This window comes from Lissotriton helveticus, chromosome 2_2 (assembly GCF_964261635.1).
Source record: "Lissotriton helveticus chromosome 2_2, aLisHel1.1, whole genome shotgun sequence".
NCBI lineage: Eukaryota > Metazoa > Chordata > Amphibia > Caudata > Salamandridae > Lissotriton > Lissotriton helveticus.
In genome coordinates, this window is record NC_136060.1 from 354,301,531 (window position 1) to 354,326,051 (window position 24,521).

A 24,521-nucleotide genomic window follows, 5' to 3' on the forward strand; every position below is an offset into this window, starting at 1 on the left:
TACCCACTCGAGCCAATTTCGGTCTCAGGGACCCCATCCCCCAGCCAAAATAGAATATGGGGTGGTTCACAAGGCTCCCCTCCCAGGCCGATTTCATCCCTGGTGACCCCATCCCCTGGGGCACGGCCGATATACAAAATGGGGAGGGGTACCCTATCTCCCAGGGCCCCACCATGTAATCTAAAGGGAGGGGTGCTGCACAGCCCCCCTCCTAGAGCCATTTATGTCCCTAGGGATCCCATCCACCAGGGCTGAGCCCCTGCTTTGTCGTGGGGTGCCTAACCTTCGGACAGAGCGTGTTTGCTCTTGCTTGTTGGGAGCAACTGAATGGTGATTGCTCTAGTCTCCTCAGTAATTGAATTACTAAAAAATCGAGAAGAACTAAGAACAGAAATCTAAAAATGTTGGGAGGCCATCTTCCTCCAAGATTATGTGGATAAGTAGATGGTACAAAGAGGGCTAAGGATCTGTACAACTCCATCATATGAGGCCCCCAACCCTGTGATGTTAGAGGAGTGAGCAGGGAATTCCGCTAAAAGCTCTAGGACAATGCTCGAAATTCTAATAAAGTACGCCTGGAAAGAGAGGGAAGTCATTTTGGAGGAAATTAAACACATCAACGATGAATTAAACAACAGCTCTGAACAAGAAACCATCACCAAATTTGTGTGTGAACTCAAACAGAGACTAAGAAATCATGAAAAGGACATTAAGGCAAGGAAACAGGAAACTTCACAGGGACTGTGTTGACTATAAAACCAGAAGAATACTAACCCATAGCAGAAAATATGATCACCTTTATTACACAGTGGAATCTATAAATACTAACACAAGTATCAACTGGCAAGTATCAACCGGCAAACAACTGAAGACACAGGGGCTAGTCCGAGTGATGCTGACATGGACAATTCAACTACTTCATTGACATCACATAACTCTGGCAGCTCAATATCTAGTAACAATGCTGAAATTAGATTGAATACTTTTTTAGATGAGTACAGGCTCCTTTGCAGGAGCCGGCAAACAACACGGAATACCCCAGAGCCCATGAACAGGAACTCAAACCATCGAGGAATGGGCAGAGGAAGAGGTCGGAGAACCTATGCAAAAGAAGGAAAAGCCTCAGGCAAAGGCAGAGGAAGAGGGAACAACATGGAGCGCTTGGGAAGCATATCAACACGGTCCACAACAGCTTTATAATGGATGACGAAAAGGTAAACCGCACTAATGTGAATCTCACTGAAAAACCTCTCAGTGATCTTGAAAAAAGAATTCTATGTCTGGGCCTAATGTTATGCCCCATAGAACCTTTCAAATATGTGAATACTTGCATAGATCTGTTCAAATTTTGCCATAAACTCAAGCTAAATAAATGGCATAAACTGAAACCTAGCAGTAATAAGGAAGTATACTCTAACCAAAGGACCATTACCAATGAAGACTTCAATTTCAGTGACATTGACACTCTCATGACACTTCATGAGTTGGAGAACAAGTGAGTAAGCAGCAACAACGATGTATACCATATATTGAACGATTTGGAAGTTATATATGACACTGTTTCAAAACTACCCATCATGCCGCACGATAATATAGATACTTTTCAAGACATTGTGTCCAACCAAATGCTGAGGTGGAGACAGAAATCATGGCTTAAAAAGTCAGATTCACCATCATACAATCTCACTGCTGCACAAAAAAAATGCCATTAACCACCTAGCCACTGACAGCACCATAGTCATTAGGCCAGCAGATAACGGAGGTAACGTGGTGATCCTCAGCAGAGATATGTATGTGGCGGAAGCCATACACCAGCACAGTAGCCCTTTGTTTTGTGTCAGGACTGACAAAAATGAAAATAAGAATAGTATTACTGACATATGGACCAGCCTATGTGACTGAAGGGATAAAGGTCTCTTAGAATGGGAAGAATATTTTTTCTTAAAAAAAGACTTTCCCAAACTCCCCGTTCTGTATCTCCTCCCTAAAATCCACAAGAACCTTTCCAATCCCCCTGGCAGGCCCATAGTATCCTCCAAAGGCCACAGTGTCTTGGAAAATGTGTCCAGATATGTGGACCATTTTTTGAGAGACCATGTGATCACACTTCCTTCCTATGTGAAGGACACCAAAGACTTCCTCATTAAAGTGCAAGTAGTCATATGGCGGAGCGACTTTTTACTCATTAACAAGGATGGCAGCTCGCTTATACGATCATAGAGCATGAGCATGGCATCTCGGCCTGCACCAAATACTTGTCCAAAAGACCTGTAAGACATTTAGAACATACTGGTATGATCATTAAAATGATCAGGTAATGTCTCAAAAACAACTTCTTCCTGTGTGATGGTAATATTTTCAAACAGATCCTGGCCACCAACATGGGGACATGCTTCCCTCCCAGTTTTGCAAATCTGTTCTTGGAAGCCTGGGAAGAAGACATTTGCAATTATCCCAGACTCAGTGACAATTTCGAAAAGGTAATCTTATGGCTCAGGTATATTGATGACCTGTTTGTCATTTGGAATGGGACCACCCGTGAAGCAAACAATTTCTTACACAAATTGAACATTAGTAATCCCAACCTGGTACTTACTAGCAACATCAGTAATATCTCAGTTGAGGTTTTGGACGTAAGGGTAGAAATCCTTAATAACACCCTACATACGAGTCTGTTTAGGAAAGCCAAGGCTGGGAATAGCTTACTCCATGCCATGAGCAGTCATCCAGACAACTTAAAATGAAGCATTCCCTTTCGGAGACCTCTTGAGGGCCAAATGGAACTGCAGTTCTGAAGAATCATTCCTGTCAGAGAAGAATACCATGCGTGCCAGATTTGTTGAAAGGGGATAATACCCCAGTTGGGTTATGCGCAAAGCAGTCAAAAAAGCTAGAGTGGTCAACAGAACTACCACCCTAGAAAGTAGGGACAAGACACCCACTGAAACAGATGATACCACTGGGTCATCCTTACCTTTAATGGCAATTCCAACGAAATGCAAAGAAATCCTTGTGAAGAATTGGGAAATTTTAAGGAAAGTTCCTATAATTGGCAATTCTATCCCCGAGAGACCACGCATAACCTACAGAAAAGGGCGCCGCCTTAGAGACATACTTGTCCACAGTGACCTGGGCTGATTACACCAAAGGGATCAACCTGCAGGGCTTTTTCCCATGCAGCCACTGCAAGGCATGCCACAGAAACTGCATGAGAAAAGTGTTCTTCGATACCAGTACCAATGCCACGATGCACATAAAACACTTTCTCACCTGCATTTCCTCCTGCATGGTATATGATTGGAATGCCCATGTGATCTACGCTACGTTGAGAGCACCACACTAATGGCCAAAAAGAGGGTCCTTGAGCATAAGAGGGCCATCACTAACAATTACCCAATAGCGAGGCATTTTGAGACATACCACTACTCGGACAGTTCTAAATTACAGTACTTTATCATCAAACAGGAACATGTTAAACATAGAGGGGGCAATCGAGTACTGTCCCTTAGGAAACGTGAATCAAGGTACATTATAGACCTGGGCACGTTCTACCCTGGGGGTCACAATATTGATGAGGAGATTGCAATACAATTACATGAGGAGTACCCAGCTTGTCTATTATATACACCGATGCATATGCATGCTTTTACAGTCTGTATCTTCTGCCAATGTCTTTTATCTATTTTCTCCCAACTTTTTTTATCTAACTTCCTCTAACTTCCTCTAACTTGTTTTTCTATCTTTTTACAGGAGGAGAGGAAGGTAGCTACTGGACGGGACTGGTATTTCTACTTGGTTTCCCTACCCTTTTTTTCATGATATCCTCCTCCTGATTGTCTGGTCACCGGAGCTAAGATTTTTCACTTTTCTTCTTTTTTCGCCGCATCTCTTTATATTTCATTATGGTGTACCATTCTTTTTCCTTTTGGGTTTTCTGATGGAACAACTTAATTTTGAGTACTTCATAGCTCTAACTAGGGCAGTCTGTACATACTGGCTGTATATAGACATTGACCCCATGTCGCTACCTTGCAGGATATTTTCCTCCATTTTGTCAATACAATTAAGTCAACTAGTGGCTGTTGTCTGTGTAGGATGACTATTTCACCGCATATCCACCAGGGGTAGAACACACCAGTGAAATTTGGATATTTTCTGACACTTAGGGCCAGATGTAGGTAGCCAAATACCGGTCGGTAATGGCCAAAAATACTGAATTACGGCTGTTATTGACTGGTATTTGGATATTGAGATGTAGGGGCTCAAAAAAAGACCGATTCGGTAAATACGAGTGGGTAATTTATCGAAGCGGTATTCACCAAATTGGTATTTACCGAATTGGTATTTCCCATTCATTCCTAAAAAGAACATACAAGTAAGTATAAAACATAGCAATCATTACAATTTACAAAAAGTAAATTACAAACGTCTAAACTTTTAATAATTGTATTTATTTATGTATACAATTACACTTTTTTCAGATATGATACCCTACAAAAGCCAAAACAAACTGCCACAAAACCAAACCAACATGACAAATCATTTTTGCTATAAATAATAAACAAAACATTTTATTACACCAGTCTCAACATTAACTAAATCTCTAATGTAAACTCAAAAGTAAAATTCTCAGAAGGGATGAAAGCAATCACTGTCTGGATGACCAACACCCATCTACAGCAGAATGCTGAAAAAAATGATAAGTTTGTCAGGGCACAACAGGTTTGGTCTTCTGATTGTTGCCTTTAGTACTTGGGTCTGTCCCAACACTTATGGGCCGATTAAGATCTCGCTCAGAAGGGCTCCGAACCTGATTCGCTAAAAGCAAATCTGATTCTTAGCCTCTGTTTCTGACTGAATCATCTCCCTATCCGAACAACTAAGTATGATGCAAATAAGCCTTCCGTGCTGACCTATTTGGTTCCAAACCTGAATCAATCAGTCTGAGTCATTTGGAGACAAATCGGGCAGCTCAAAGGAGCCTGCTTCTGAACGAGAGAGTGTACGATGCACAAGTCTGACAGCCATAACGACTTGGTTTTGCCAGGAAGAAACAGCAGTGGGAATTGGACTTCAAGGTGCTGTGGCAGGCCCCCATGCACCCTGGGCCCACCGAATCGGTCCCCCCTTTCTATGCATGCACAGTGTTGAGGGCACGAAGGGGTGCCGCCACAGGGTGCACGCTTTTCCCCAACCATCCCTTTTTTGCAATGCGAGCCTGTGTTCGCGTGCGGTACACAAGTTCCCTTGGAATTCAATAGGAGTCCGAGCGAATGGATTCTGTCAGCATACAGATGCATCATACTTGTTCAGTCGGTTTCCTAGAGTGTGATTTGTTCGGAAAGCCTTCTGGATCCCATTCGTCCAGAGGGCTAACCTAATGAGATCAAAATCGGCCACTTAGACAGGTAGTCCAAAACCTTTGGGTCAGAATAGAGCAAGCCCTAACTCAGAAAGAGCAGGTTTTGTCTATCACTGGAATTTGCTTTCCTTCCTCTTTCAGCAAGGAAAACCTTGGTTCAGGCACTCATTATAACAGAATAGATTATGGCAATCTATTACTAGCTTCTGAGAATGAGTCTTTATTGTCCCTACTACAAGTTGTTCAAAACACATCAGCTCGTCTCATTTGCAATCTTCCTTCTGGTTCAGCTTCTACACCTCTGCTGAGAACAATACATTGGCTGCCAGTAAGAAAATGAATAATCTTTCAAATCTGCATCTAACGCACACATTTTTAATTGGGAAAGGCCCGAGTTATCTTAACCAGAAACTCAAACACCCAGTGCCCTGTTAGGCACTTGAGATCCACTGATAAAGCTCTACTCAATGTCTTGTGCATCAGACAGTCAAGAGCTGGAGGTAGGTCTTTTTCTTATCTGGCTCCTACCTACTGGAATGATCTGCCATACCACATTCAAACATGTACAGATCATATCAAATTTAGGAAACTGATCAAGACAGTGCTGTTTAATTGAGTATTAAATGTATGCTTGCGACGTGGCCTAGCACCGAGATACCCCACCCTGGGTGATTTGTACGCAAAGTCAAATTAAAATAACATAACATAACAATGTTATATAAGACTGATATAATAAAAAAATAAATAAATTATTACATAAACGACAGAGAGAGCTAAATACATAATATTCTAGAAAGGAAAGCAATTAATAAGTCAGGTGGGTTACACCTACAACCAAGAAAGTGCACCGACTGAAAATGTGACTTGGAAATGTAACAAATATTATTCTAATGCATGCTATGGGAGGGCCACTACAAAAGATGATGTTGTAATTCATATATAGTATTTATTAAGGCCAACAAGGGAACCCAAAGAAGTCAGCAAGGGGACTTGGGAATCAATATTATTAAAGCAACAATGGTCCCTTACAAGCATCAATACATACACAATAAATATAGACGTAATCGTTTCTATATTATAAATGACATACTCAGCCGGGCAGCGGTCAGATATTTACTTTTTCAATAAATTTTCAGCAAAATTCACAAACAATATACAAGGTAGAGCACAAGCCTGTGCCCAACTTATCACACACTTAGACAAAAGGGACAAGCAAAGGAGAAAAACATAAAGGGGCTTATAGGAAAAAGCTTAATGTTCTGTTAACTTGTTAATTGCACAGTTAAGATTATTGCACAGAACAATACTAACACCATTACACTTCTTAAAGGGTATATAGATTTTTCATGTGTATAAGGTGTCCATAATTGTCGACGGCTTTTCTATCCGTTTACCACAATGCACGGATCATCATAAGGACATGTAATAGATGCCTAATAGTAAAAAGCCTCATTTGCCATCTGCCAGCCAGCGAGGTCGAGGCTTCCCTGGAGCAAACACAGGGAGAGTCGATTTGTCCAACCCTGAGATGGGAGTGAGGAGCTCGGAATAGTCGCCGTAGCATCCAGGGAGATCGATGGAAAGCTGTGCGTTTTAATTTGAAGGCAGAGCGCCAGGGAGCCGCAGTGGGGGCAAAGATTCTGGTCGCTTCAGTAATAATGGTGCAATGACCGATGGTGTGTTGGTGTCCGGGCTGCTCGATCGCGGATGCCGGTTTGGATTCATGTAAAGAACACAACCAAACCAAATCCAGGAACCCACAACCGAAATCCTAAAACATATACTCCCTAAAGTCTCTGAACACATCACAGGCCAGCTACCATCTATACCCACTCTAAAACATTTAATTTCAGTAACTAAAACAGCCAACAGTGATACTCCTTCTGCCCCTAGAAGATACCGAGACATAGAAATACTTGAACATTTAAACATAGAAATACTTGAACATTTACCAATGACAAATAATGAGGAACCTTTCCTTTTATATGACAACCTAAACAATAATAAATTAACCCTAATATTATCTACAGCAGATAACTCAGTAAGACAATGTCAAACCTGGATGAAGGATGGGATGTTCAAAATGTGTCTCAGCCATTCACTTAGATATAGACAATACACAATGAATATCAAAACACAAATATTGCTTTTAAATATGCCCTACTGCTAAATAAATAAAGCAGAACTTAATATGACCTCATAAACCACATTTAACATAAAACAAATCGCTACTAACAACAAAAATAAATAATCATAGACTTTGAATAAGCCATTATTCCAAATCATTTAACAAATGTACCCCTCACACAATCATACAAGGCTGTTACTATCATTTCAATCAAAGCATATGGAGACACCTCCAAAAATGTGCACTAAGGGTAGAATATGCTACAAACAGCCAATTTGCCTTTGAAATAAAAGAAATGATGACACTAGTCTTTGTCCCTATCACAGGGGGAGCTACCCACTTCAATTTACCAATAGAAAGCTCTTTCTATCGACAAAACAAAGACAAACTAAATCCCCTAAAGGATTATTTTAAAGACACTTGGGGTGTCAGACTGCATCGCTCTGGACACAGATGACAACGAAAAGTACAAATGTCCAAATGCCATGGTGGAATGTCTATGACTGCATCTTCACACAAGAAGCCAAAATAAACAACAAAGTGGAAGGATGAGGCAATGGTTCCAATCCACACAAGACCGAACCCAACCTACACTTTACAAATTTATAGAAGCATTACAAAAAGAGCAAAGCTACCAACAGCTATGAATGGAGCAATCTGCAACCCGAAATGCACCTAAACTTAGCTAGCAAGCCAAAAAATAAACAACATGCTACAATGTTGATGGGCGGATTTTGCGGATCCACGATTCGCGGATTCAGCGGATTCACGGATCGTGGATCCGCAAAATCCGCGGATTCAGCGGATTTGCGGATTTGGGGGCGGGGCTTCCTCGAGCGTGTGGGCGGGGCCAAACGGACGGGGCTTCCACGCGAGCGCACATGCCTCTTGTGTGTCTTAAAGGTCAGAGACCGATCAGAGCAGCAGATTAAGAGACAGAAGCCCCTGGTCACAGGAACAGCACGGGGGTTGCGCTCGTATGCTGAATGAGTCACTGCATTTGCGCTTCAACTAGTTCCAGCGACCAAGTGTGTGTCACTATGCAATCGCGCCGAAGTGCGCAGGGGTCCCTTGAGTGAAATGTCCATCATAGTGGGTAAATGGCGGGAAGACGGTGCACACCTCGAGTGTGTGGGCGGGGCCAAACGGACGGGGCGTCCATGCGAGCATGCCTCTTGTGTGTATAAAAGGTCAGAGACCGATCAGAGCAGCAGATAAATTTTTGGGCTGATGAATGAGTCACTGAATTTAAGCTTCAACTAGGGCACATGCTTTATTGATATTTGCAAGTGTTTCCTGTTGAGGTTTATTTTTTTGTGCCAGGACCGTCGTGCCCGAATGAACCCTGCCCTTCATATTTATTCAAGAAGACACCACTGTTGAAATAATTTACGATGGCGCCGGCAAGCTGCCAGCGCCATCCTGCAAAAGTTACTTAATTAGCTTCAACAGGAAGCTCCAACTGCTAAAATAAAGCAGGTGCTCGAGCCCCTGCTGTATCTTATCTGTTAGAGCTTCCTGTTGAAGCTAATTAAGTAACTATTGCAGGATGGGCGCTGGCAGCTTGCCGGCGCCATCGTTAATTAGGCGCGCTTGAACTTTTGACCGCAAAATCCGCTCCGATCGCGGATTGCGGATTTTCGGCAAATCCGCGAGAGTTCGCGGATCGCGGATTTGCCGAAAATCCGCAAAATCCGCGATCGGAGCGGATTTTGCGCTCATGCTTAGTCAGAATCTTCCTAAACATTTATTTATTTTTTTAAATTTTTTATTGAGCAAAGCAGAGGGCAAACAAAACAAGAAAGCATTTATACCGAGAACAAAATCTTAACAGGGGTCTTTAGCTGCTTAGAATAAAACTGAATAAAATCTTCATATATTCAAAAAATAGTCATTTTTATACACAACAGCATAAATATCACCTGAAAAAGAAATCAAGCCTTCCACATTATATTTCCTAATAGCATTTCACTGTTACAATGGTAAATGCCTCTAATTCCACATTGTCAAACCAGAACTATTGGCATTCATAAACTGTCTTGTGCAAAAAGTGCTAAGTGCAAACATATTGTGCCATCGCAGTACTCCACTTGACCTATTTTGAACCATTATAATTTGCCCAAGGCTACTCATGTAATGACAGATCCAAACAAGAGTGCTAACTTAACTGGCCTGAACTAGTAGCATGCATAAAGTATCTTATGCTAAAGTGCTGGAAATATTGGTATTTCTAAAGTGTTGTGTGCAAAAAGTGCTAAATGCAGACATAGTGCCATCACGGTATTCCATATACATAACAGCATAAATATCACTTAAAAGAAAAAGAAGCCTTCCACATTCTATTTCTACATTCTATTTCCTACTAGCATTTCACTATTACAATAAAAAAATACCCCACATTCAACATGTCGGCCAGAACTATTGGCATTCATAAAGTGTCTTGTGCAAAAGTGCCAAGTGCAAACGTGTTGTGCCATCGCGGTATTCCACTAGACCTATTTTGAACTATTGTGATCTGTCCAGAGCTACTCATATAATGGCAGATCCAAACAAGAATGTCAACTTAGCTTCCCTGAGTGGGTGGAATACATAAAGTGTCTTATGCTAAAGTAATGGATCTCCCATTACTGTAAGGAGATAGAAAGTATAAAGTACAAATGAACAAATTCACCAAATTGACATATTACATGGAGGTTAACAATTCACTATTATTGAAATACTTCCAATTTTTTGCGAATTTTCTCATAGATCCTGTCTTTTGGCATAAGTCTCTTCAAAATTTTTGGTCCGCCTTATCTTATTCTGCAATTTAAAGTAAGATGGTATCTCCTTGGATCTCCAATTTTGAAGTATCAAGGAGCGGGCCACAAAAGTGCAAATTGCCATATAAGCTTCTTCTGTCCTAGTCAAATCCCTTCTCCTCGCTGAAATACCAAAGAGCGCAATCTCAGCTTCGGGCTTGATAGACTCCCGAAAAACGCTTATTTAGTGCTTTGGGAGTTAAATAAGCCAACCAACGTGATATAAAAGACATTCTTTTAAAGTTGGCTGCCCAAAGAGTCTTTCCTCCTACCAGGGCAATCCGTTCCCATTCCTGTCTTGAGAAGGAGCAGTTAGTTTCCTGAGATATTTTAACTAAGATTTCATCCACCAAGGAAACTTGTGCACCCTTTCTCAGAAAATTATAGCAGTTTCCTACTGCCGTTAGTCCTATATTATGCAAGGCAGTAGCCAGAGGTGTTATGTCTGGCGACAAATTGTATTTATTATTAAAATTCGTAATCTGTAAAAATTCGAGAAATCCCGATCTTAATTTATTATCCGTTCTGGCCATAATTTCCTGCCAAGTAATAAGCTTCTGTGCAACAAAGAATAAAGCTAGATTACCGAAGCCTAGATTTTTCCACTTTTGAAGTTCGGGGATGCCAATAATGAGCTGGAACCCTGCACCCCCCCAACCTCCGATGCCTTAGCTTCTTGTAGGCTAGACACAATTCCACTCTTGGATGCTCCGGCACTAGATAAACTGACTGCTAAAGTCACCTCTGGATCTCCCAACGATCCAGCACCCCCACAAACTCTCAAATTGGCTATGGATTTGATCCGCCCCATCATATTGGATGTTCTTAACACCTCCATCTCCTCCAAATCCGTTCCCCCGCCATGGAAGTGCGCAATGGTAAGAGCGCTGCTGAAAAAGCCCAATCTTGACCAAAGTAACCTTGCAAACTACCGTCCCATTTCCCTGCTCCCCTGGTTGAGCAAACTGCTTGAGAGGCACGTAAATAACACCTTAACGAACTATCTGGAGTCAAACAGTCTCCTGCGTGCCTCTCAGACAGGGTTTCGTCTGCTACATGGGACAGAAACTGCTCTTCTAGCGGTCACGGAAAAAGCAAGAGCTGTGCTGGATCAGGGTGGGAAAGTCGCCATTATCCTATTGGACCTGAGTGCCGCGTTCGACACGGTTAACCATGTCACGTTGTTGCAACGACTGACGGACATGGGCGTGTCGGGCGCGGCCCTGGAATGGCTGACGTCCTTCTTGACCGACCGGTTTTTCCAGGTCTTTGAGGGTGAGGCAGTGTCCCCTAAACATCCACTCAGGTGTGGGGTTCCTCAGGGCTCCTCCCTGAGCCCCACCCTGTTCAATGCCTACATGGAGCCTCTAGACAGGATAGTCCAACCCTTCGGTGTGCGTATTGTCACCTACGCGGATGATACCCAACTGGTGGTCTCTTTAGACCACGCGGAGGGTTCGTCCCACACCTTAGGTCCCTGTCTGGAGGCGGTCGCCAGATGGATGCAATCCTCCTGTTTAAAACTTAATGGGGAGAAGACGGACGTCATCCTGTTGGGGAATTCTTCCCCCTCCACTTTTGCATCCATCTGGCCACCATGTCTGGGTGAGCCCCCCACTCCCAAGCCCCAGATAAAAAGCCTGGGGATCTGGTTCGACTCAGCCTTGAACTTCTCGGTACAAGCCACTAAGATAGCAGCCACCTGTTTTGGGTTGATGAGGATGTTGCGGAAGGTGCTCCCCCTGCTTCCTTTTCAGGCCAGGAGGATCCTGGTCCAGGCCCTGATATTATCGCGCCTGGACTATGGGAACGCTCTTTTTATGGGAGCCCCTTCCTTTGTTATTCAAAAGCTCCAAGTCACCCAAAACAGTGCGGCCCGCCTTCTCTACAATCTTCCTCGCTGGCAGTCAGCTAGGAATGCCTTAAGAGAACTACATTGGCTCCCTATTGCAGCGAGAGTACAGTTCAAGGCTATGTGTATTCTACACAAGGCCTTCCATCACACTGGCCCCGCAATTCTACAGACCTTGGTCACCCCCTATGTTCCTTTGCGTTCCCTCCGCTCTGGCTCCCTCCAGCTGGCCACCTCCGTCAGAGTCAAGAAGGCTCGATGGGGTGGCCGCTCCTTTTCACACCCCGCGGCCAGGCTCTGGAACGCCCTCCCCTTATCCCTCCGGGAAACCACTAACCATCTTTCCTTCAGGAAAACTCTTAAAACACACTTGTATGCAAAGGTACGCTGATCTGCCCTGAACCCGCGCTAATAAAGTGTCAGTCATGAGCGCTACGAGGCCTCCGGGTAGATAGCGCTATACAAGTGTAATTTAATAATTGTTCAGCTGTATCTGAAGCCCCATATTCTTACACTCTTCCAATTTCAAATAATGAATCCCCTCGCCCCTCCTTGCTTAATAACTATTGCAGTCTAAAAACAAAATCCCACATAGTCTTATATCTAGTCTTTTTTGGTAACTTTGCTGTTTTTAAAAAAATGGGAACTTGGGATTCACCCTCCTGAATCATTTTTTCATAAACAAACATGTCAAATAAACCATTGGACTTCAATAAATGTGCTGTGAGGTCCATTATTGCTGCCATGTAATACATACGTATATTTGGTAAAGCTAAGCCCCCTTGCGTAGTATCTAACTGAACTATACTCAATTTCAAGTTGATTCTTAACGGCACGTTTGAAAAAAGAAAAATCATTAACGGAAGAATCAACATTTTTACTAAAGTCACCCGACTAATCAAAGTCAATGGCAATAAGATCCATTTGTCTAACAATTTTTTTATTTTATTAAACATTGAGCAGTAGTTCTAACTAAATAGTTGTTCGAACTGATTAGATCCATAAATGCCTAGGTATCTGATAGGTTCTTTTTTTAGCGCTTGTGTTTTTAAATTTTCAGGTAAAAAATTACAATCCGAGTTTATGACTTATACCTCGGCTTTGTTCTGGTTGATCTTGTATTCACCAATAAATTCAAATCTGCTAAATTCACCTAATGCTAGTTCAAGGTTTAATCTGTCAGGATGTAAATATAAAATAATATCATCAGCAAATAGTTTGATTTTAGCCATTCCTGGTATGGGTGGCTTAATATCAGAGTTATCAGAGTTACCACGTATTCTTATTGCGAGGGGCTCGATAATGAAAGTGAACAAAATAGGGGACATCGGGCACCCTTGCCTGGTACCTCTATTAATATTCACAGTCCCTATCGAGTTAGCATTGACTACCACCGTTGCTTGTGCATTATGATAAATATTTTTTAACATATCTACTATTCCCTCAGAAAACACGAATTTTAACAGACCAATAAATAGAGCTTCCCAATTGACCAGGTCGAAGGCCTTTTCGGCGTCGACCATTGAGATTAAAGTTGGGATCTTATTGTTAGATATGTATTCTAATGCCTGAATTAAATACCAGGTATTTGAGGCCATCGATCTTCCCTGGACAAAGCCAGACTGATCAGCATGAATTAACGCCTGGGCAATCGGAGAAAAGCAGTGAGCCCAAATTTTCATAAGGATTGTAAAATCAGCGTTAAGGAGGCTGATCGGCCTGTAAGAATTGACGTCTTTTTCACACTTACCCTTTTTGACAAAGCTAACTATGATGGATTCCTTAAAGCTAGCTGGGACCTGTTCTCCCAATCTAATAGCATTAAATAGTTTTGCCAAAAAGGGAGTCAATTCTTTTACAAAAAGCTTAACTGTATCCCGAATTTCTAACTCTGAGATTTCACTCTCTAGTTTATCCGCCCATAAGGTAGATACCGTAGGTAGATGAACTTCATCAAAATATCTATGGATCTGATCCATCCCTACCTCATATTTCGTTGAAAATAACTGAGAGTAGTGTTCTAAAAACACTCAAGCAATATCGTCCTTGTCTCTAACTACATTTATGTTTTTGGATCCATAATCTCCATAATTGTTGATTTCTACTGCTTGATTTTTGTCAGTCCTTCTAGCATCCTCCCCACCATTTGACTCTCCACATATATCTTCTGCTGATAGGTTTTAGAGTTATTAATTTCCTCAATTAAAAAAAATTCTTTCAAGGCAGCTTTAGCCCTTTCCAATTGTAGAGCTGCGTCTGCCCCCCCGTGACAAAGAGTGCCTCTCAAAACCAAAGCATTTGACACATCTAACTGAAGCCTATTGATCTTATCGCGCCCCTCTCTCATCTGTGCGGCTGACCGTGCTATCATATGGCCTCAAATAGCTGCCTTAAAACCTCCCCAGACTGAAAATATTTCTGCTGTATCCTCATTCCGATTAAAAAACTCCGTTATCCATTCCTTAGTTGAAGCCACCCATATCGAGTCTTGGAGGAGCAGCCGATCCATCTGCCACCTGGATTGAGCCTTTACTCCCCCCTCGATCTTGAATTCAACTTTAAAATGGTCAGAGAAGGGATTAATCCCTATTGAGGTACCTAAAACCCTTAGTGACCGTGAACTATGGATAAAATCGATCCGTGAGGCCGTGTGAAATTGCTTGGAGTAGCAAGTAAATTCAGCCCCAGAGGGATTACAGAATCGCCATTGATCTACTAATAGATGTTCCTGTTTTAGGGCTTCCAGAACCTTCTTTGTCTGGGGTTTCAACTCTTTCTTGTTTTTATTTGAGGTGTTTTTCTTCAAATCTTGACTAACATTGAAATTCCCACCAACCACATTTTTCCCTGGGATCCCTCTAAGTAGCTTGGTAATCTTGAGCAATGGAGTAGTATCATCAACTACAGGGCCATAATAATTTATAAAAAACTAACTGCATACGCAGATGATGTGCTCATTATGTCGGAAAGGGCTGATGAGGCTATTCCGGCGCTAATGTCCACTATCGATGAATACTCTAAGGTCTCCGGCTATACACTGAATAAAGACAAAACGGAGGTCAAACTCCTGAATAATGTTGGAAATAAAGAAATACTCGGAACGTCTGGCCTCACCTGGCAACCACAATCCTTTAAATGCCTGGGTCTGGATTTCTAGAAAGACTTAATATCCACCTTAAAAGTGAATGAGGAGCTGACCTTAAAAAAGATATCCACATTATTGGACGGCTGGTCACCCAAGTTTCTCTCCTGGTGGGGTAGGGCTGAGACTCTTAAAATGATGTGCACGCCACTGGTTAATTATCTGGCTACCATGCTCCCAATGACTTTTACGGATGAATTTATCAAGAAAGTGGATAGGCTGTTTGGGGAGTTTCTGTGGCGAGGGAACAGAGCCAGGATATCATTAAAAAAGTTGCAACTAGCAAAAGAGAAAGGCGGCCTGGGCCTTCCCTCGTTCAGGAACTACCAGACGGCTTTCCTCTGCAAGCGGGGGGCTCTCTGGCTAGTAGATTCTCCATCCTATGTTCCAGTATGGTTATCTATTGAAAAATCCATCATTGCACATGCACCCCTTCCAGCCCTCCTTAGCATGGACTTATCACAATTACATCACTCCAAATATATCCTGCTAAATACTAGACGAGCCTTGCTAAGGCTTGACCAATCCCATAAAACTAGTTCCGTTCTTAAAAAATCTACTTTGGTGTCATTGTGGCGGAACCCTATGTTTAGGATAGATGGCAAAACCCTCTATTGGGATCTGTGGGCTAAAAAAGGAATTAACATGGTAAAAGACCTCTACGACGGCTCACTACCTATCCCTTTCTCGAAACTGCAAATGACTTTTCACTTGCCACCCATAGAATTTTATCAATTCTTGAAACTGAAATCCATCATATCTAAACGTGCCCTCACTACTGATCCACCTTGGCTTATGACGCGCTTACCAATTCTGTCCCTTGCTAACCATTTCGTATCTAGAGTCTATAAGCTACTCCTTCCCATGCCCAAGAAATCCCATACACTAACGGAAGGTAAATGGGAGTCAGAACCTAACTCGACAGGAATAATGATAGATTGGGATGTAATACACAGTACTGCATTGTCCAATAAGGTTTCCCCGATCCTCTGCCAGACAAAATACATGCTGTTGAACAGAACATTCTGGAATCCTCAGAGGTTGCATAAATGCCACCTAAAAGATACACCCATTTGCTGGAACTGCCAAGCAGCAACTGGGGACCTGACACATATGCTCTTCGATTGTCCCTTATTACAAACATTTTGGGGAAAAATCTTTGCATATATCCACCAGATAATTGGAATTGAACCGGTAAAGGAATTTATCTATGTCATACTGGGGGCACTAGACACACAATTGCCAGATATACATGACCTTTGAACAACAACAGCGGTCCCAAACATAAAGGAATATCACGAGAATAAAATATAGACAGAGTCAATCTATATTTTCAGGACAGACATGTCCAGCCGGACAGGGGTCTTCCAGAGATTTTACTCAAGATTTATGTATTGAAATCACATAAAAATACCATCCAACAATCAACCAGAGTGGACAACAAGCCTGTGTCCAGTACTAACAGAGTGAGTACAAGAGGTGATGTAGACAGCAGAGAAGGGCTTTGTAAGGCAAAACAACGTTACTCTATAAACAGTACAATTGTACAGAGTATAACAAACATGCACTGGACATTTCAGTAGTAATCACAGTTAAGTTCACGTGCATAAAAGGTCGACGGCGTTTCGGACCCCTATAAAATATCAGGGACCATCATCAGGACAAATACAATGAAAAGCCTTAGGTTAATTAAGCCTCTAAATGCCGGGTCGCCTCGTTAGATAGAGGCTGGCTCCTCGGGCAAAAGATTTACACGCGTTCACCCTGCAAGGGCGAAAGGGTCAGTAGCGAACAGAGCGTGGTATATAAAATTAAATTAACCTTAAGAAGCCACGGAGGCTCTGTCAAGGGGCTCAGAGACTCACCAGAAATTTGGATTCCGTCGGCTTGGCCAGGATACCGGGTTAGTCGGTATGAATCTTTTCCTGGCGTTCGAAAAGATTCATACCGACTAACCCGGTATCCTGGCCAAGCCGACGGAATCCAAATTTTCCGCGGCCGACGCGACCCGATTCTGGTGAGTCTCTGAGCCCCTTGACAGAGCCTCCGTGGCTTCTTAAGGTTAATTTAATTTTATATACCACGCTCTGTTCGCTACTGACCCTTTCGCCCTTGCAGGGTGAACGCGTGTAAATCTTTTGCCCGAGGAGCCAGCCTCTATCTAACGAGGCGACCCGGCATTTAGAGGCTTAATTAACCTAAGGCTTTTCATTGTATTTGTCCTGATGATGGTCCCTGATATTTTATAGGGGTCCGAAACGCCGTCGACCTTTTATGCACGTGAACTTAACTGTGATTACTACTGAAATGTCCAGTGCATGTTTGTTATACTCTGTACAATTGTACTGTTTATAGAGTAACGTTGTTTTGCCTTACAAAGCCCTTCTCTGCTGTCTACATCACCTCTTGTACTCACTCTGTTAGTACTGGACACAGGCTTGTTGTCCACTCTGGTTGATTGTTGGATGGTATTTTTATGTGATTTCAATACATAAATCTTGAGTAAAATCTCTGGAAGACCCCTGTCCGGCTGGACATGTCTGTCCTGAAAATATAGATTGACTCTGTCTATATTTTATTCTCGTGATATTCCTTTATGTTTGGGACCGCTGTTGTTGTTCAAAAGCATGCTCCCCATGGTCCCTGCAGACTAATCTTGGGGTCCCTTGTTGTTATCAGATATACATGACCGGCAACTTTTAGACATAATGTTAACACTGGCGTGCAAGGTCATCCTCTGTAAATGGAAAAACTTTGCTGAGGTCAATTTTAAGATTTGGTTAGAGTGGCTCTCTTTCTTGAGAGAGGCCGATAACCCAGCGCTGCAATCAGCTACATGGAAACCTTCCAACAAAAAATTGTGGTCCTCCCTAGATGCATCGTCCTCCCACTTTGATCCCCCATGATGTAACTTATAAATGTCGACTAGCTATGTATGCTTCACTGGACCTATATTCTACTCCCGTATGCTCCAATGAATGTTTCTATTCTACCTTTGTATGCAATGTGGTTAATGTTCCTGATGTCTGCTTAGCCTTGATGCATCGAACACACTTGTCCTTGTTTTTCTTTGATTTTGTGTAGATGTCGCTTATTACCATGGTTGTATCAATCTATGTAATGGAAGATTTATTGTATTGTCTTTTCTTTCTTTTTCCCCAAATTTTCAATAAAAATGATTTGAATTAAAAAGAAAAAAATAAATAAATAAATAATTTATAACATTTAGCAACATCCCATTCAACTTAGTCTCAACCCAAATCCATCGCCCATGCGGGTCTCTCCTAATTTGTCCGAACTCCTAAGGAATATAGCGGCTAAAATATATTCCCACCCCTCTTTTAGCTAGCCCAGCAGAGGCAAAAACATGTGCAAAAAAATACCTTGGAAGATATAATTTGGGAGAATTTATTTTCAAATGAGTTTCCTGAAAAAACAGGACCTTTGGGGAGCAGGAAACTAACCATCTTATTAATGCTCCATATTTAGATTTATTTAAGATACCATTGACATTGATAGATATAATACTTCACCTATTATTCATTATTCTTTCCTTGCTTTTCAGAACTAACCATACACTCGTACCACAAAATCTCAATATTTTTGCCTCGTACGCTTCTGCTACTGCTCATTTTGCACCTAAACTTTTTGACCCCTAACCCTTCTCCCTTCCCCCCCAAGTCCCCTGACCCTCCCTCCCCCAAAGGTGGAACCCCTACTTCCCCACACACTCCACCTCTTGCCATCCCCTGCTTCCTTAACAGGTGCCATGGGATTCCCGGTGCCATGTGATTGCACCCGGTTAACCCTCACTCCCCGCATAATTTTTGAATCTAATACTTAATCAAGTTAGAAATGACAGCCTTTCCCAGCTACTATATACATTTTCAGTTCATTTTCTCATCTTTCCTACATCTATTTCCTGAAATATAGAGAAATATAGAGAACCCATGACACCTCTCTCTAGACTCTCCAGCTGAGGAAAACAGATGCACACTGCCTTACTGAGGCCCTGACATTTCCTTAAGGAGCTCTTGTGCATCATCTATAGTAGTGAACATGTGAAACTTCCCTTTAACAAGGACGCGCAATTCAGATTGTTGGGCAATAGATGCATGCGCTCCTTGTACCTTGAACAGAAAGAGCAGTTTAACAAATTCCTTCCGTCTCCAGGCAGCAGCTGCCGACATATCTGGAAAAATCCTACAGTTCGAAGTTTCATTCACAGGAAACTGTTTTTGCTGTATGGCCCTGGTGAGGATCTTCTCCTTGATCCGATAATCTGAAAAGTTAACTAAAATCGTACGTGGACCACTTGAGCTTGGCAAAGGATGTAATGGAACCCTATGGGCCCTTGTATTGGTCTAGTCTCCGCTAAAGTCCGGCAGGACCTTTTCTTTAATGAAAGTCTCCACCCATTGTGGTGTCTGCGCTCCCTCCATAGTCTCTGGCACACCCACAATACGAAGGTTTGAGCGCCGGGAGTGGTTCTCCAACTCCTCAAGTTTATTTTCCAGCATGAGTTTGTCTTTATTAACATCGTGCACTTTAGTGAGCAGTCCTGACATCTGGCCTTCCAACTGTGAGATCCGTAATTCTGCTTCCTGTACTCTACCTGGAAGACATGTAACTGCCTCTTCTATTTTATTTAATCTGGAATGTAGAGAGGCGATTTCGTTCTCTTGGGACTTCTTCATGTCCCTTATCTCTTCAAGGATAAGGTTAAGCAGCGTTTTGATTTCCAATTGTTTAGTTGCCCCAGTTGCTACTTCAGGACCCTCAGTCAGTGCATTTAACATATCCATACCGTGATCGGAGCTAAAAACTTGTTGATTTTGTGGAGCCTGTGTTTGTGGAAAAGGAGTCGAATTACTCCTATCTAGAACCTGCACTTGCCTCGCCATGATGGAAGATGCTGGTGGCTGAGCCAAGGCTCGTGCCATACTGCTACAGGCTGAGGAGGCTGGAGAGGGGGGGGAGGGCGAATTTAGCAGGTTCAATTCTGGTTCTTGCGTCAGAGCAATAAGATTGGATCTTGAAAGTGAAGGTAGCGGATTTTGCTTGTCTGGTGTGGCTGGTGCCATCAAGGAATTCCCTGTCGATGTTAAGGTTGACAAACTTAAATCCAATGGAAGTGGACCAGGAGAGGCTAAGTCAGGGTCAGAAGCCATATTTTGAGATGAAGATAGAGTGGCGCGCTGGGGGTAGGCTGTACCAATTTTTTCAAGAACAGGGGGAACTCCTTTCTCCCCCCTCCTCCTTTTTGCCAACTTTTCCTTTTAGACAAACTTCTGGCTGATTCATAATGTCTCCAGGTTTACTATTAACAATAGTGACAGTTGTCGCTCCCAATGGTAGCTTCTCCTCGTCTGAGCTCTCGAAACTAGAATTATGAAGTTGGAACTTCCCCATTGCTCCTAACTTGCTGCCATCCACTGCTAAATTTTTCTGTGCCTTGGCTAGCCGTGATTTAACTTTTAGAGCAATGTTCATATCTCCTCTGGATACCAGCCGCCCCAATTTGCCGCGTCTTCCCATGTTCACTTGATTAATCAAATTTATCAGACTATAATTGTAGGGGTAACTGACAGACTCACAGACTCACAATGGTGGTGCAGGGGAAACATCCTTTACACTGCGGATGTTTCAACGCGGTGCTGTTACGACGCGTCCTTTACAACGCAAGTCGTAACCACGACTTGCGCTGGAGGGCGCTACAGGATTTAGAATAGTTAATTTACTATTCCAACACCTTCCCTAGTGTCCACGGGGACTGGTGTTAGAATAGTAAATTAAAATATTCTCGATCCGCGCACCCCCAACGCAAGTCGTTCTCATGACTTGCGTTGTAAAAAACGTGTTGTAACAGCACGTGCTGTGACGGTACGTGTCGTATCGTCGTACATCCGTGGCGCAGCGGCAGCACTCTGATGTCCAGTACCCAGTACCGAGTGTCCAAAGAAAAGAGACCTTGTATATCCACCAACATAATTTTTCTCCTTCTGAACACAGAAAAGTTTGATGTGATTTTTTTTTCCTTTTTCCTTCTTGCCACAGTGAGACACAACTCCCTATTCCCTCATTGATCTTTTTTTTTAAAAAGTGACCCTTCGTTTTCTATTTCTCCAACCTCTCCTCACCTGGTCCTCCACTCGCTATCCGTCCGTTCCTTTGCGTCCTTTTCCCAGACTTCAGGCCACCAGAGCTTTACTAGCCTCTCGCCTGCTCCTTCCCTCATTCGTTTTTAAAGCTGTAAAAGCTTTCCGGCTGCCTCCGTTTATTTTCCTCCTTCTCCTTCCACCACTGCCGCGGCCACCACCACTGCTGTCTCCGCAGGAAAAGAGAAAATAGAGATAGCCGCCTCCTCCCTTCCACCGCGGCTTAGTTTCCCAATCGTGGCACTTGCGGCATTTCGCGGGAGAAAAACGCGGCGCGCATGCTAACCGCTGGCCGGACAGACGTGGAAAACACAAGGAATCGCCATCACGGGGGCGTGGCTACCTGCGGCTATGCGGAGGTGTGGCTCTCCGGCATAGCGGCCTACAGTCAGGCAGAGAGGAAAATCTTCCTAAACAGCAAAGGAGTAGAAAACTTAGAAATAGTAGCCAAAAGCATATTATCAAATAAATAATAACCTACGAAAGCCCCACAAACTGGTCTACGTATTCGCTAAAACTCTAATGTTATGTGAGACTGATCTGATAAAATAAGATATACATTATTTACACACCAACCACAGAGTTCAAAGAACAAACTCACTCCATCACATAAAAGAAATACAACACACAAACCACACATTTCCAAATAACAATCACATAATATTCAAACAGACAATAAAAACTAATATTTCCCACAAATGCGAAATAAAATAAATACTACTTACTATTCTGTATCTGCAGCTCTTCCTAAGTATCCATGTAGACAAAAAATAATAATTCACTAAAAAGTGGATGTGGGAGAGCGGGACGGATATATAGACGAGGAGGCTGAATGTAGTGTGCCAAGGTTGGTCGTTTATTGACAGATTTTAAGGCAGAGCTAAGGGTTTGTGAGGATTCCTCGGATTCATGGGTTCTGGCACTGTCTTTAGGGGTGGCATCTTCTTTGGTCTCTTCTCCAGTTAGATCTTCTTCTGAGCAAGGGCTTCTCCCCCGGAGGCTCATGAGAGAAAAGAAGAGAAGGAGCCATCAGTTGTTTCTGTCTAGATACAGGTATTAAGGGTAACCCATCACCAAACAACTCTGTGCCTCATGCGGTCTGGAAAAGGATCACGTAAGGGAGATGGGGAAATTATCGTGACTAGGGAGCGGAGATAGCAGAAGGAGTGCACACGACTTCTAACTATTGGTTTCTTACATCAAATGCCAACAGTGTTCCATTTGTTGTCGGGAGTGAGGGTTTAAGGGATAAAACTCCATGTGCGGCCAGCAAAGCAGAACAATAAAGATAAAGTGAAAAATACTCGTGCCTGTTTTACTCCCCCCCTTTACTATCCCGTCCCTCCCTGTTCACCCCTCTCCATCCCCTTCCCGACCCGACTGACTCACCGGCTCTGCCGTAACTCTCCAGAGTTACGGCCACTCTCCAGCCTCCTCCTGAGGGGTCCACCAGTCTTCGCTCCACGTCTCGTCGTCTTTTTTCTCCTCCTCTCGGTACTCTGGGCGTTCTTCCTCGACCTTTGGTGCAGCGTCTTCCGGAACCTCTCCTGGCGTCCTCGGCTTTTCACCCGACTGCTCACGCACCTTGGATGGCGACTCGTCCGTTTTCTCTTCCTCTGAGCCAGTCCTTCCGGGGTTAGACCCGCCTCTTCTGTTGTCGTCCCGCGACCCAAGATCTTGTGTGGGCAGAGGAAGGGGTGTGTTTAGCCCTCCGGACCGTGCTTGTGGATGCCTAATGATTTCAGGTACAGCCAGTTCTTGACCCCGTAACAGCCAGGGCCGGTTCCGAGGTGGTGTCCCCTCACGGTGGAAAATAAAACAAATCCAACAGACATCCCTAGAAGCAATTCAAAATATCTGGGAACCATACAAACACCAAAAATGTGGTTGAAAAAATAAATGTTCCTCGAAACTAATAAAATACCCAAACAGAGTTAAAAGTATTTGTTTATTATAAAAGAAAAGTGATTTCTTAAAAAACAAAAAGGGCAACTCTCAGTTTCTATAGGACCCATTCATTGACAAAAACCGGTAAAGTGAACAAGAAACCCCACCTGCAAACACATTACAACCCCAAAATACATATCAATTATACTTAAACATAATTAAAAAGGCAATATAACACAATGTAACATAGCATAATGATACATTAGTAATGTCTATGGAAGCCCCAAACTGCACACTGGTAAAGAACACTACTATTAATGCAAACAGATGCTAAAACTCCCCACAAACAAAACTATGACTTAGCTCTAGATCTCTCCTCTACAACCCCCTCCCCTCAAAACTGTAAGAAAAACAATACCGTGACCTGTGTCCTGGAAATTAGACTAAAATGAGATAAATAGACAACAAAGTAGAAGGTAGTGGTAAACAAATGAAATGGGAAAAAACCTACCTCTCATAGAAAATGAATAAGAAAAATTTATAAAAATAAGTTAAACAAGGTTACACAAATGTAAATTAAGCATTAAATAATAGTTAGAAATATATACAATTATTTATTATATGCTGAACAAATGTATGTTGAAATAATTTCAAATATATGTATATAGAACAATTTGAGAAATAAAAATTGTAAACAAGGGAAACAAGTGGAAATGTATAAATAAAATTCAATTTAAAGATGAATTACATTTCGTAGGTAATAAAAATGTATTAAAAAATACCAACAGTCTCTTGTTGTCAGCAGGCTTGATTACGGTAATGCTCTTTTGGCTTCTGACAATGAGACATTACTCTCTCAGCTACAGGACACTGCTGCACGGTTTATTTGCAAGCTTCCATCTAGATCTGAATCTACTCCTTACCCATAAAGCTTAAGTTGGCAAAGGACAAAGATACCTACACCAGAAGCTTAAATGCTATCTCCCTGGTAAGAATCTGCATTCAAAGGATCAAGAGCTACCTACTATTGCAGAGGCCACCGCACCCCCCGAAGGGGGGGGGGAGGCTCAGGGGCCGGCGCCATAACCCACGCCGAGCCCCAGTGGGAGAACCAGTTCTGGGAGCCCAAATGCGCCCAGAAGCAGCAAGCGAGGCCCACCACTCCCCGCGGGAGCACCACGATGGCGCGAA